We start from the raw sequence: 16050 nt of genomic DNA on the forward strand, positions 1-16050 counted from the left end.
GCGTGGGCACTGTTGGTAGGAGGTACTACACTGCCCTGTTGTTTTTTTCAGACAAGGTCTTATGACATAACCAAGATGGCCTCAAACTTGTACTTCTCCTACCTCTGTCTTGAAGGTACTGGATTTACAGGCATAAACCACCATGTCCATTCGTATCAACCTTTCATGTTGAGCCACTGAGAATCTTTTGGAGTCTGCTTAATGCTGCTGCTTCTCATTCATGGGTCCACCTTCTCAGGCAGCCCTATTTCCACTCAAGACTTCCTGTGTGTACAGAACAAGAAGAGGTGTTATATTAAATTCTTTTTTATTTCTCTTACTTTTTCTCTTTCCTTCCTTCCTTTTCCCTTTCTTCTTTCTTTCTTTTTCCTTCCTTCCTTCCTTCCTTTCTTCCTTTCTTTCTTTTTTTCTTTCTTAATTTTTGAGACAGCATCTCACTACATTGCCTGGCTTTGAACTCATTGTATAACCCAGGCTGGCTTTAAACTCATGACAGTTTTCCTAAATCAGCTTGAATTATCATATCCAACTTGTATCAATTCTAAATTGTTGATAGCTATCAGGTGAGCACAGCCAGTCAAGGATGTTGATATAATGTTGATAATTACTTTCCTTATATTAATAGGTTGATCTTCGTTGGCCAGTGTTATAACATATTTACGTGTATGCATATTTGTAATGAGTGTCTGTATTTGCCCATCTTGAATGTTCAGATTCCCAGTCCATATCATCTTTGAATAAACTTAGCATCTTATAGAATTTATGATGTACTGTTAGAAGACATCAAATAAAGGGGGTGGTGGTGGCTGACACCTTTAACACCAGCCCTCAGGAGACAGAAGCAGACTGATCTCTGTAAGCTTGAGGTCAGACTCATCTACAGATTGAGTTCCAGATGGCCAGAGCTACGCAGAGAAGTGCTGTCTCAAGAAACAAAAAACACCCAACCAAAAAAAGATATCAAATAAATCCAGAAAAGATGAAAGCCAGTTGAACATGCTTCATTTAATACTAGTTCTTGCACATGGCCACCATTGATATGAGACAAAAAATGTGTCTCAGAAATTGATGGAGTCCAGTTGTGTGGGAAATGTTGATGTGCTTTAACCTGAGTATCAATGGCTTATGTCCCCAGAATGTGTCAGACTAACAGGTTAGTGATGTCATGTACCCAGGAAAGTGTCATGGAGACCAGTGTGGCTTCATTCTGATCACCTGTCACTCTGTAGCTTCATCTCAGAAAACTACAGAGCTTTGAGCACTTCTCCAGGGCACTCGGGAGAATCTGTGCTGCCTGCTAGAAGGCAAAGTTCTTCCCAGGAAGGGTTTATGGTTTTCTCTGACTCTGGTGTATCTTTTTGTAGATGGAAGTAGTTTGTGTGTATGTGCTCCTCAGAGACCCTGTTGGTTTTAATCATTTATTGTTAGGCTTTGAGAATGTCGCTCCTCCAAAACTATACCCACCCGTGATAATTCACCATTGGCTTTTACATAGGGCTTCTCCGGCTCTGATTAGAGGTAATATTCAAAGGTACAGAAGAAAAAGTCCATCACAAACTTAGAATTTCAGACAGTTCTTATTTACCCTTACCCTTACTCACAACAGGTGAACCTTGACTAAACATGATTTTGAAACGGGATAGCAATTTATAGGACTCAAGGATTATAGAAGAGGTTATTCTATATAAACATACTTTCCTTGTCTTTGTGCACTGTATAGGATCTCATCAAGCCTGTGCAAGTCCTGGGGATGGAACAGTCAAATAACTCGGTTTTCTAACCCATTGGTTAGTGCAGGATCATTAACTTGATTAGATAAAGGGATGCCCAGGGTTTTAGTGAGGCACACTCCTGCATGTGGTTGGGAAGATATTTCTAGAGATAATTCACTGAAAGGGGCAATGTTTGAAAGCTGTCAGCACCATTCCATAGACTGGAGCTCTACGATGAATAAGAAGGAAAAAGGGAGAGAGCAGCTAAGTTCCAGCATTTTCCCTCCCCTTTCCTGGTCTGCTGAGATGTGAACAGACAGCTGTCACATTGTCAAATCACGAGTAAAAAGAAAATCTCCCCCCTTGAAGTTGCTGCTGGTCATATATTTGGTCACAGAAATGAGAAAAGGAACTAGTGTGGAAATAGGTTCCCAGAACTGGGAGTGTTGCTTTGGTGAAACTGATGCTCTGTAGGAGCAATGTGAGAGAATTTGGACACGTGGGCCATGAAATCTTGGAATGATGTAAGAAGGAAGGGCTTCAGCAGGGCACTCTGGTGGCAATGAAGAGGATCACAACACCAACAGAAATGTGAATAATTTAGACAGTCATAAGCTTTCTGGGGAGATCAAGGACGCTGTTAGACACTGACCTAAAAGCCATTCATGTCAAGTCACATTCTGGTGAATGACCAGGCTGCATTCTGCCCACATTCAGCAAACTTGAGTGAGGCTGAATTCAAAAGTAACGAACTTATTTGACGTCAGTGATGGTGGTACAGGGATACTGCTCCAATGATGGTGGTACAGGGATACTGCTCCAATGATGGTGGTACAGGGATACTGCTCCAATGATGGTGGTACAGGGATACTGCTCCAATGATGGTGGTACAGGGATACTGCTCCAAACTCAAAGCCAAAGAAACTCCCTTTGGCGTTTAAGGACCTCTATCTGGGTAAAGCTAGGGTCTTGGCTTTGTTGTAGGAAAGAATTTCAGTTCAAGGCAATATGAAACATATCTGGGGGTTATTAAAGAGATTTTAATATAGATTTTAAGCATGAAGATCAAGAGAAAGAGGCACCCTGGAAGAAAGACATACCCAATACCAAGGGTATGGACTTCTCAGTGTCTCAAAGAAATGTGCTTACAGTAGCTATATATAGTTTTTCCTTGGCTTTTGATGTTACATCTCTAAGGGTTGCTAAGAAACCTAAAAGACACAGTATGGCAGTTCCTGTGAATTGGATAGGATTAAGGCTAACCACATCATTGAGCCTTAGGTTGCAAGGATTGTAAAGGAAGTTTAGATTTAAGTTCTTTTTAGAAAAATTGTTATGTGATTATTTTGTATGTGTGGGTATTTTGACTGCATGCATGTCTGTGCACCATGTGTATACAGTGCACCTAAAGGCCAGAAGAGGGCGTCACAGTTCCTGAGGTGAGTTACACAGGACTGTGAACCTCTTTGTGGGGATTGAACCTATGTCCTTTGGAAAAGCAGCCAGTACTCTTAACCATTGGACCATCTCTCCAACTCCCAAAAGATTTTTATTGTAAATGAAAAGTTCAGTCTTGTTTGTGGGATTCCTAGAAAATATGTCAGAAAGGAGTTAGGCCATACCTGAAGACCATATAGGCTTAGGCCTTATCCGTGGCTCATTACTAACATTCTCTATAAAAGGGAGTATACTTTCAACGTCAATAACTGTCTTAAGTTATGGTGTCAATTGATGTGATGGGACACCATGACCAAAAGGAAGTTGGGGAGGAAAGGATTTATTTGACTTATACTTCCTTAATGTAGTCTATCACTGAAGAAAGTCAAGACAGGAACTCAAACTGGGCAGGAACCTGGAGGCAGGAGCTGATGCAGAGACCATAGAGGGGTACTGCTTACTGGCTTGCTCACCATGGCTTGCTCAGCCTGCTTTCTTATAGAACATGAGACCACCAGGCCAGCAATGGCTCCACCTACAATGGGATGAACCTTCCCTATCAATTGTTAATTAAGAAAATGCTGGGGCTGGAGAGATGGCTCAGTGGTTAAGAGTGCTGACTGCTCTTCCAGAGGTCCTGAGTTCAATTCCTAGCAACCAACCACATAGTGGCTCACAACCATCTGTAGCGGGACCAATGCCCTCTACTGGTGTGTCTGAAAAGAGTGACACTGTATTCAGTACGTTAAATAAGTAAATCTTAAAAAAATAAAATAAAATGCTCCACAGGCTTATTCACAGCCTGATCTTATGGAGGCATTTTCTCAATTGTGATGACTACAGTTTGTGTCAAGCTGTCATATATGTAGCCAACACAACAACCTCCACAGTAAAGGTTAATTGTTTTGAATTTACTCTTTACATTTACTTATTTATTTGTGTGTAAGTGCAAGTGTGTGTGTGTGTCTGTGTGTGTGTGAATGTGTGTGTCTGTGTGTGTGTGAGTGTGTGTGTGTGTCTGAGTGTGTGTGTGTGTGTGTGTGTGTGAGTGTATGTGTGTATGTGTGTGTGTCTGTGTGTCTGTGTGTGTGTATGTGTGTGTGTGTGTGTGTGTGTGTGTGTATGTGTGTGTGAATGTGTGTGTGTGTGTGTGTGTGTGTGTGTGTGTGTGTGTGTGTGTGTGTGCATTCGCATTCTGTTGGGGAATGGTTTTGTGCACTGCGTATTCAGACATTGATTGCTGTACCCAGAGATCTGGTTGTAGTACAGACATTGGCGTTGTCATGATCTTTGGAACATCTCCTGTCTCAAGGATATGTAAAAATTCTTTTCATCACCTCTGATTGGTTAATAAAGAGCTGATGCAGCCTATGAAAGGGCAGAAGAAAATAGGGTGGGACTTCTGATCCCAGTCAGGGGTTCCAAGAACGATGAAGAGACAGATTCATCTCAAGCAGATGGTCAGGGGTTTCCCCATGAGGTCACCATGAGGAGAAGGTAATGGAGCAGGAGTGGCCAGGGCAAGATGGAAATGGCAGGTAACACCAAGTGGCTGGGAAGTGACTAGGAAGTAGACAGCCTTAAAGTGTCAGAAAAGATGAGTATCTGCCTAGTTTAGTGCCTGAAGCTAATAAATTTTTTAGGTCTTTGAGTTTTATATCTAGGAGCTAAAACAGGCCAGAGTGGGTATACAAGTACCCTGTCATTACTTGGGAGCAAAAGGGGTGAAGAGCCCCACTTGGAATTACATTACATGTCTGTGTGGGTCTTCGGAAATGAAAGGGCCACCTGCAGGAATTTGTTCTCTCTCTCTACCATGCTGTCACAGGGTTGAAATCAAGTCATCAGGCTTTGTGACAGATGCTTTTACCTGCTGAACCATCTCGCTGCCCAATGCATTTGCCCAGATTTATCATGACATAGGGCAGAATGATATGAAAAAATATGGAATTTTGTGAAGAAAGGAATTTTAACCAAGTTAAATTTAGGAACAGTACTGAGGACAAGAAAGTTTCTGTAATTGTTAAAGAGAGCAGAATCAATCATTGCAGAAAAATGCTGGACCTTAGTGAAGGTGCATCGAGAACGAGACCCTACCGACTGTAGGCTCCGAGATTATATATAGCAATGCAAGTTCACTTGCACAGAGTGTCTGAAAGCATCCAGCCTTCCATGCACTCTGCTGGAAAACAGCTGCTTAGGACAGATACAGACTCCACTCTGGAGGTATGCAGAGGTCACTGTAGCTGTGGCCCAAGAAAGCCAGTCCGCAGATGACACCCTTTCTGCTGCTGACAGCGAAGCATACGGCTACAAGTGTAAAGGTGTCAGGAAGCCTTGAACCCAGGTTCCTGAAACCAAAAATGTGTACCAGGGCCGTGGGGTGTCTGCATAGGCTGCCCATGGAGCACTGATGGTAAAAACCAAGGTATGGTGGAGATCTGGGAATATCTACTGAAGGAAGGAAGGAAGCTGCAGGCTTGAAACAGAGCTAGCCTAAGACAGCTGTATTAGTCAGGGTTCGCTAAGGGAACAAAATTGATTGAATGGGTATATGTATATATTAAAGGCAGATTTACTAAATTGCCTTGCTGTGTCTAGTGAAGCCCAACCACGGCTGTTTTATGGCAGAAGGGTTAAGAGCCTGGTAGTTGTTCAGACCACGAGCCCGCAAGTCTCAGCCGTCTACGTCTGCCACCGGAGTCTGAGAAGATTCCTGGAGAGCTGATGGTCTTAAGTCTATGTTGGAATTTCAGAGAAGTTAGTTCTAAAATACAGGCAATGGGATGCTGCAATGACAGGATGGGTGAATTTGCCAGCGAGAGGCAGAGGTAGAAGGCAAAAGCCAAAATCTTCTTTCTTCCTTTTATGTGTGCCTCATGATTAAGTTGGATCTTTTTGCCTCAATTAATCTGATCAAACACAGCTTTCATATGTATGCTCAGTAGCTTGGGCATTCGCTGATTTCTGGTCTGGGAAGTAGATGACCAAGATCACGAGAGGTCACCTATGATCCGGGCTCTAATGCTGGAGGATGAGTCTTCCCTCGATGATTAGAAGCTAGATGATCTCATCACAAGCCAAGATGACAAACATGGAGTTGCAGGGCTTTGCATTTGCCCTGCCAGGTTTTGGTTTTGCTTTGGTCCAATCTTTCCTTGTTATCTTATGACTCCTCTCTTCTAATATGTTTCGAAGATGTACATCTGTTTTTAAGAACTGGTACTCACAGCATTGAGTTTGTCTTAAGTCACAGAGTGACTCTGGACTTTTAAACAGCAGTGGAAATCTAAGGCTTCTGAATTTGAGGTCAATGCATTTTGCATTATGAGATGACCATGAGCATGGGGGTGGGGGCTAGAAGCAGATTATGGTTTGCATGTAAAATGTCCCAGTGGGTTGGTGCATTTAAATACCTAGTCTCTAGTGGGAAGTACTATTTGGGGAGGTTATGGAACTTTAAGAGGTGGTAAGGAGGAAGTGAGGTAGCTGGAGGAAGGGAGCTATTGGGGGCAGTCCTTGAGGTCTAGAACCCAGCTCTGTTTCTTGGTCCCCTGAGGTGTGAGCTAGCAACCCCCATGTGTTTGCACTGCACGAAGCATCCTATACCAAGCTTTTCAGACCATGGTAAATTGAATACTTTCAAGCCAAATTCTACGAGCCCAAAGAAGTCTTCCTTCAGTGGAACAGCAGGAATGGTAAGCAATAGAGAGATGGACTGAGACAGAGGGAAGGGAAGTTAGTATTCAGAGGACCTAAGATCAGAAGGGCTGTGTGTGTGTGTGTGTGTGTGTGTGTGTGTGTGTGTGTGTGTGTGTGTGTGTGTGTGACTTGCCATATCCACACACATGTTTACATTTGCTCCCATTCATGTCTTCTATGCCGTCTGTCTTTGTGTGTTCAACTCCTACACACTTTTCAAGGACCAGTTTATATGCCACGTTATAAACGAAAACTTTTCCAGATGCATCGCATTTTTAAAAATTCCTGAGGTAAGCTGCCTTTACTTCTCGTCGATAATAGTCACTTTATACCCTTATTCTAATCTTGATGTTTACCTGCAATACCAAACAATGAAGAGGTATTCAGATCTCTTTTATTTGCTGACCTAAGTATTAAACTCAGTGCACATTAGCAGAATGTACTTTAAATGACTGGGCTCAGGCACAACATGTAAGAGAACATTATTACTATGTTGAGATTCAAAGAAATGACTTTCTGCTTTGGTTCAGAGAGAGAACCTATGTTGTTTTGAGACAGGTTCTCTCTATGTCATCCTTTGGCCTCCAATTCATAGAGATTCCCCTGCTTCTGACCCCCAAGTTCTGAGAGTAAAGGTATGTGCCACCGTGCCCTGTTATAGTAAATTATTTAAATCCTAGACTGGGGTTTCCACCTCACCTTTGCTTATTGAAGTTCCTGGGTAAAAGACACACTCTCTGCCTTTATGTTTACAACCAGCCTTAAACCGCACAAGAGTTGGGAAGATACCTAGCCTCTATGCTATTAGAATCTACTTTCCCACTGATAACAGCGAACACTACTTACTATGTCTCATCCGAGCTGCCCTTCACTCCAATTGGCCAGCCCTCGGGGATATGTTTTTATGGCTCAGCTAATCCATCGTCTCCTCCCACCTGCAGGTTCTTCTCCTCTTCCTCCAACTCCAAGCCCCAGGAAACCTAAACCCTACCTATGTCTCGTCTGCCCAGCTATTGGCTGTTGGCATTTTAACTCACCAATCAGAAAAACCTTGGGACAGGGTCCCAGGGGCTACACACAGACTCCAGGTCTTAGGGGTCCACACAGTAAGCAGACAGTAAAAGACAAAACCTCTACAGCGCCTGGCTCATGGGGGAAAACCTAGTGGTAATTTAGTCTCTGATCTGCTTCAGGATCTGGGAAAGTCACCAGTGTATATCAAATCTTTACATTTCACAGTAGGTTAAAAAAAAAAACACTTTCTTTTTTAAAAATTTTATTGGATATATTTTTTAGTTACGTTTCAAATGTTATTCCCTTTCCCGGTTTCCTATCCATAAGCCCTGTGTCCCCCCTCCTCATCCACTCCCCCTTTACTGACCCCCACCCTGACAGTCCCTTACTCTGGGGGTCCAACCTTGGCAGGACCAAGGGCTTCTCCTCCCATTGGTGCCCAGCTACACCCTCTGCTACATACGCAGCTGGAGTCATGGGTCAGTCCATGTGTAGTCTTTGGGTAGTGGTTTAGTCCCTGGGAGCTCTGGTTGGTTGGCATTGTTGTTCTTATGGGGTTGCAAGCTCCTTCAGCTCTTTCAGTCCTTTCTCTAATTCCTCCAATAGGGATCCTGTTCTCAGTTCAGTGGTTTGCTGCTGGCATTCACCTCTGTATTTGACATGCTCTGGCTGTGTCTCTCAGGAGAGATCTACATCCGGTTCCTGTCAGCATGCACTTCTTAGCTTCATCAATCTTATCTAGTTTGGTGTCCACATGTGGGGCAGGCTCTGAATGGCTGCTCCTTCAGTCCCTGCTCTCAACTTTGCCTCCATATCCCCTCCTATGGATACTTTTGTTCCCCCTTTTAAAAAGGAGTGAAGCATCCGCATTTTGGTCATCCTTCTTCTTGAGCGTCATGTGGTCTGTGGATGAGCTGGAGAGATTGCTCAGTGGTGAAGAGCACTAACTGCTCTTCCAGCAACCACGTGGTGGCTCATAATCATCTGTAATGGGATCTGATCCCCTCTTCTGGTGTGTCTGAAGACAGCTACAGTGTACTCATGTACATAAAATAAAAAACACTTTCTTATAACATCATCTTACATTCTCTAAAATTGAGTCTAAGGAAAAAGTTTCATGGTAGCGAGTGATAGAACCAAAACTTGGCTGGAGATTTAACTAACTACACCTGAATCCCTACCTCCCCACCACACACACACACACTGCACCCTCCTATTCCTCATCTTCTGCACCCTCCCATTCCTCATCTTCTGCACCCTCCCATTCCTCATCTTCTGCACCCTCCCATTCCTCATCTTCTGCACCCCTGCTGAAGGCTCTCTACCTAGGTTCCCCATCCGATCACAAGGAGCACCTCCAGTAGTGACTGCCCCAACCAAGAACACGCTGGCCTTCTGACTCCAAAAGAATGCTCTCTGCGGAAATTACATGGTTGACCCTAACAGCTCTGGAACCATTTTCTGAGAGAACAGGTGGAGTTTAGTATATGCAAATTAGCGATGAAAGATGAAGAAAATGCAGCCTGGTCCCTGACCTAGAAAATTATGCCTTGTACCATTCAAATGTCCAGAGAAGCAGAATCAAGAGAGTACGTGTGTGTTCATGTCTGTGTGAGTGCATATATCCATCTATTCTCTCTCTGTCTCTATCTCCCTGTGTGTCTCTGACTCCCTGTCTCTGTGTCTCTGTGTCTCTGTGTCTCTGTGTCTCTGTGTCTCTGTGTCTCTGTCTCTCTCTCTGTCTCTCTCTGTCTCTCTCTGTCTCTCTCTGTCTCTGTCTCTCTCTGTCTCTCTGTCTCTGTCTCTCTCTCTCTCTGTCTCTCTCTCTCTCTCTCTGAGAGAAGGAAACACTTACTACAAGGAGCTAACACGTGAGATGACAGAGGCTGAAACACATGCTGTCTGCAAAGCACCCTGGAAAGCTAGGGATGTGCCACCATTAAGCTCAAGTCCAAGGGCATCCTGCTGACAGAATTTACTTTTTCTTCAATGAACCTTGGGTTTTTCTCCAAAAATATTGAACTGGCTAAATAAGGCCCACCTACAATGTGAAAGATAATGTACATTTTATAAAATCTATTGAACAGAATATTAATTAACCTACAAAATACCCAAATCTGAATGGAGGCTTCAGGGTTTTTGGTACTTGAATTGCAAGCTGGAAGCATTCATGGACTCAGTCCCCTTTATAGAGGGAGAAGGAATGGCCACAGGGCCTTCCTTTTCTACATAGAGAATGTGTCTAGCATTATTTTAACTTACTAATCTTTGAGAATTTTATGATATCCACTCCCTCCTCCAGCTTCCCCTAGAGCTCCCTAATGCTTCCTCCCTCAAATTTCACGTTCTTTTCTTTTTAATTTTTATTTTTGATAATTCAGTGAGTCCAATTCAAACCCATATGTGTACAAGTGTTGGGCCAGCCATTAGGATATGGGCAGCCTACCAGTGGCCCCATTCCCAAAGAAAAGTGTCTCCCCACCCCCCACCCGTCTCCCAGCAATGATCAAAGTTAACTGCCAATAGCTTCCCAGTTAGGGGGTGGAGCTCAGGAACCACTCCCATGTTCATGTGTCCTGTCAATTATGCTGAAGCGATGGTCATGTTACACACAAAATTGAGCCATGCTCAACATCACATCACTGGTAAGTGGGGCAGCGGGAGTCAATGCACAGCCCGTGCTTCTTCATGACTTCAGCCTCCATTCCGTGATGGTACATTTATCTGTCCATCTAGACTTCAGATGCAGACTCAGGCGGCCACATCCCAGGCTGATGCTACAGGGCCACATCCAGGAGGATTGTGCCTCTCGGAGTTGACGGTCCTGCTTCTCTTTACCTGCCTATGCCTAGGACAGTGAGTGGCTCCTAAGGTATCTGGTAAATATGTGATAGATAATCTGATAGATAAATCAACCATTTCTATACTGACAATTATATTTATATTATTTTGTTCCTAGGAACAAATACAACCTAAATTCTAGAGATATCTTCTGGCCACACAAATCATCTTTTTGGAAGAGAAAAAAACAAAACAAAAAAAAAAACCCAAGAAAAATCCAAGGTCTCTGCCCATTGTAATTTCATGGTTTCTCAGCTGTGAAATGCTGGCGTGTTCATTTTGTAAAGCGGGGCTTGGTCCAGTGGCTTCTGTAATAACATCCAGTTCTCAGATTCAGTGATTCTTAGAGTAACATCATGTAAAGCCTTTTATTGTCAGTTCAAAGCATGTCGCCTAAGAAAATAATTCATTGTGACCTAGAGCCAACTTTAAGGAGCACAGTTCTAACCCCAGCACTCAGCAGGCGAAGGCAGAAACATCACAAGGTTAAGGCTGTCTTAGTCAACCTAGTGTGGTCTTGTCTTAGTAATACCTAGGGTTGTTTAAGAAAAAACAACCTAGGGTTGTTTTAAATAAAGATTGAAAATTAACCAAATAAACTGGCAATCAAATTCTTTCACTTTAGTGAAGGGAGAAAACTTCAAATATTTAGGCAATTCTTTACAATGAAGAGGCCATGAACATACATTTAAATACACATATGTAGATATATCAGGCCTGTGTATCATATATAGAGAGGTTAGAGTACTCAGTGTGTCCCATAGCCCATCTGCTAAATGCTTAGTTACTAGTTTGTGGTGACACTGTATAGTCATGGAACTTTTGGAAGGTGTGATGGTTTAAGCCATCTTTAGAGTCTCTATATCTCTGGGCAGATTGTGAAAAATGATTTGGATTAGGTTTCTGGTGATGGGAAGGCCCACCTGAAATGAGGGCGGCACTCTTCCATGGGCTGAACCTGGGACTGACTAAACAGGAAAAAATGACCTGAGCATAGGTACTCATTGCTGTTTCCTGACAGTGATGGTCATGTGACCAGCTGCTTCCTGTTCCTGCCACTGTACCTGCCATGATGAACTCTATCTCTTGGAACTACAAGCCAAATAAACCCTTCTTTCCTTGGGGTCTTGTCAGGTATTTTGTTGTAACAACGAAACAACTGATCTAGAAGGTGGCACCTTGTGGAAGAAGACAGCTCCTTAGTAACACGTCCTTGAAGCACATTTGGGACCCCGCCTTCCTCCTAGTTGCTTCCTGGACATAACAAGGTGAGCAGCTTTGCCTCCTATGCTTGCTGCCACTGACCACTGCCTAATCATCAGCCCAAAGCAGTGCAGACAACTGTGGACTGAGGCCTCAGAAACCACAAGCCAAATTCAACCTTTTTTCGTTTTGAATTAACTTTTATAAGGAGTTTGTCTGGATGAGAAGATGTTGACTAATGCAATATGTGTGTAATATAAATCTGGAAACAGGAAATAGAAATGGAAGCCCCTGAATCAAGTCCCCCAGAATCTGCTAAAATATTCTACTTGTCCCTCTGAGATGGTAGCATTTATACCCTACACAAGTTTGGCAAAGCTTCCTAAGAAGTGGAAATTCACAGCACAAGCTTTATGATTCTAGATTCTCTTTCTTCCTTCATTAATTTACAAGCAAACTATAAATAATAATTGACTGATCTGTAACTATTCATTCTTTCTATTCTTATTAGCATACTCTTCTCAGTCTTTGCACATGGAGCTGTCATTTCTGGTGCCTGGTATGTGGCTGTCTAGCGGCTGCTAATTATTTCCCCATTCTGCCGGGAGGAAGACAAAACCATTTGACAGAAGATGTCGGAGCTGAGAATGAACAGTTCTGTCATAAAACAAAGTATCTACCATTTCTCTCTGTCTCTCTTTTCAGAGAAGCTTGGATTTCTATGGAAAGCAGAAGCTAGAGCAGAGGATGGTGGTATTCCTCTAACATGGGAGAGAGAGGAAAGAGGTTCACCACAAGTTCTAGGCCAGCTAGGGCTGCAGAGCCAGACTGACATCTTGATGGCAAATTAACAAAACCAAACTATAAAATTAAGAACCAGAACCCAAACACGAGTCAAGAGTGAGGGTTCGAGGAAATATTGAAAATATCAATAGGGGAAGGGTGTGGGGAGAGAATGAATGGAAGTCAGTAGGAGATGGTGCACTGTAAAACAAAGACAGGACCTGCTGGCGAGCCTCAGACCCTGCATGCAGCTCAGTCCTGGAACAAGCAACAAGAAGAATTTTAGAAATCCGAAAGGGGGCATATTATCAGAGAGAACAGTGATGCAAAAACATTTTAAAATACTTTTTATGTGAAATTAAAGCTCTAAATACAATGTGCATTTGGCTAAAGTTTCATTTCCCTTGTGTCTTCTGCAAAGCCAGAAAAGTAACAAAACTGAAGTACTGGAAAAGTGCACAGCGACTACAGGATGTCCTGTTACATTATCTGGTCAGGCAGACCCATGACTCACTGTATAGTTTGACACATCGGAAATGGGTTTATTGTGCATCAGTCCTCTCCCTCATAAATATTAAACACAGAGATGTGCTGATAACAACCTGTCTTTGTCCTAATGTATAGGTTTCTGGTGTACTTTCTTTTTGAAAAGGAAGAAACTTCAGACATAGTGACGATGATAAGGAAAAGTACAAGAGCCTCACATTAAACAGCCTTTGAAGCATCCCAAGTTCCTTCAGCTCCCCTTCTGAAGGCAAGAGTAGTAAATGCTGTAAAAAAAAAAAGTTGTCCTATACATGTCGCCATTGTCTTCCAAAGCTGGGGTGGCATTTGCCCAACTACAAAGCCTCCAACCTTTCACCCACAGCAGAAGGACGTGCTGTGGGTGGGTGTGTACTTCAGTGGAAGAGTGCTTGCCTAGCAGGCTCAAGGCTCTGGGTTCCATCCCAAGCACAGCAGGGATATATTTTAATAATAATAATAATCACAAATATAAGTTGAAGAATAACAATCATTCACATAATCATAAAAAATCATATTTTCTCATTGTGAAGATGTCAGAACAAATTTAATGTGGTCGGTCAATTCTGCAGTACTTTGAGAAATGAAACTAAATGAAGAGCCCACGGAGGAGGAATCGTCTTCCTCTTTTGAAAATGGCAGTGCTTTTTTTAGGAGCCTAAAATGTCTGCTGTACACAGACACTCCTTGATTACGCTGCGTCAGAGAATCTCAGTGTTTACTTTCAGTATACGACGGTCACTGAGCCCCCTTGCTGTTGTGTTGTTTTTCAGACAGGGTCACACTCTGTAGTTCAAACTTGCCTGGGATTCACAACAATGCTCAAACCGGTCTCAAACTTGCAATCATCCACCAGCTTCCCAAATGCTGGAATTATGGGTGGAAGCAAACAATGTCACCAAGCCACATTATTTGTGAAAAGAAATATTTTTGCAAAGAAAGAAAATGCCCTTCAGTCCTATCACTGAAATTTCTAAATGATAAAATTTAGCCTCAGTTTTAGACCTTTCATATGTTTGCAGATTTTTGACCTTGTGTGTGTGCAGGATGGTATGTGTACAAATACATGTGTGTGCATGTGAGCATGTGTGTAGAGGTATGTGTATGTAGGGCGCAGTGTGTGTAGGACAGCCCATGCACACAGACATGTGAGTGTATTGTATTTGTATAGGTAAGATGTGTTTGAGGGTAGTTTTAAAGGTAAGAGTGTATATGTAGAAGTGCATTATAAGTAAACGTTGTAAGCTTTTGTATGTTTATGAAGGAATATAGGCGTACAGGGATGTATTATACTGGGCTTTTCAGACACGTGTTAACTTCATGTAAATGAAGACACTTGTGTGCATAGGTTATTACTAGGGAATATATTCTAGTGTGATATTCTGGAAGTGAATTGGCTATGTATGTGTGTGTATGTATGATATTAGAAGCTAAAGGCACCAATCACAGAAGCTGGACTAAGCAGAGCCTTCAGATTAAGGACAAGCATTGAGACATCTCTGAGAACAGTGGAGAGCTGCTGATCCCCCATCTAGTAGGGCTGAGAGGGAGGAGGATCTATATAAGATACTTTAATCACAGCAGCCAAATACTTCTGCTGAACTGAAGGGGTTGCAGTCAATGGTTGGGTAGGTGGCCTTAGGGATAAAGCGAGAACAAAGAAACTGATAATCAGTCTGTGTCATCCAGTTTCATGAAGGACAGGAATTTGGTTCCTTTAAGCAAGGGGGTTGCTGCTAAGAAAAACATGAACTCAAATTTCTACTCTGTCTCTTGTTAAATTTTAAAGTGGGATCTCCCCATGCAGCCTTTGATGGTCTGAAACTTTCTGTGTAGACCGAGCTAGTCTTGAACTCAGAGTCTACCAACCTCTGCCTCTCTAGTGCTGGGGTTAATTGTCTGTGCCACCGTGTCTACTCTAGCTCTTAAAAGCTTGGAAAATGATGTACTTCAGCGAAACTTGAGGAAATTAAAAAAAAATTGTTTCTATCACTTATCTATGGAACCCAAAGCCTTACTCATATTTAGTACATGAGCCCTAAATGTCTATTTTTAAATGAAGATAAGATTTTCTTGAACCAACTTGGTGATTTAATCAAACAACACAAATGACAGTATAATCTGGTTCGTGGAAAATTCTCGTGGAGAAAGTAGAAGAGGAGGAAGAGAAAAAAATAGGGATTTATGAGGACCGCCTTGTTTGGCAGATACATAGAGTTTATTATGACTCTGATCCTTCAATCCATTTCTAGGGTATCTAACTCAGAGTCTAAGTTTGAACATTTTCAGACTGCAGGGAATAAATGGGGATATGATGCAGAATATTGTCCACATGCTACATCCAACAGTGTGAAGGTGTTCAGTAAACAAATAACCATGCACCGAGGTGATGAGCTCGCGGTCCTGTGGGCTCTACTCCGTCAGTGTAGGGGTCAATGAAATATGTCTTTTTCAGGAAATCGGTACAGTTTGCCTTTTTTCTACGTTTGTATGTTGATAGTATCTGAACAATGGGCATTTACTTAGTTGATACTTAAGGTTGGTTGAAGTCGTGAGAACAGGGCATCTGTAATAGGATTAATGGCTTTATAAGAAGCTAAGGCATAGTTGAATTGAATAGGGTGTGTGTGTGTGTGTGTGTGTGTGTGTGTGTGTGTGTGTGTGTGTGTGTGTGTGTGTAGACAACCTCAAGTGTCGATCCTCACGTGCTGTTCACGTTTGGTGTGGTAGGGTGGGAACAGGTCTCCTGTTGCCCTGGAGTTCACTTGGGTAGGTTAAGTCGCAGAGCCAGTAAGCCCCAGGGATTCACCTTACTCTGCCTTCCCAGCACTGGGAT

This window comes from Rattus rattus, chromosome 7, assembly GCF_011064425.1.
Source record: "Rattus rattus isolate New Zealand chromosome 7, Rrattus_CSIRO_v1, whole genome shotgun sequence".
NCBI lineage: Eukaryota > Metazoa > Chordata > Mammalia > Rodentia > Muridae > Rattus > Rattus rattus.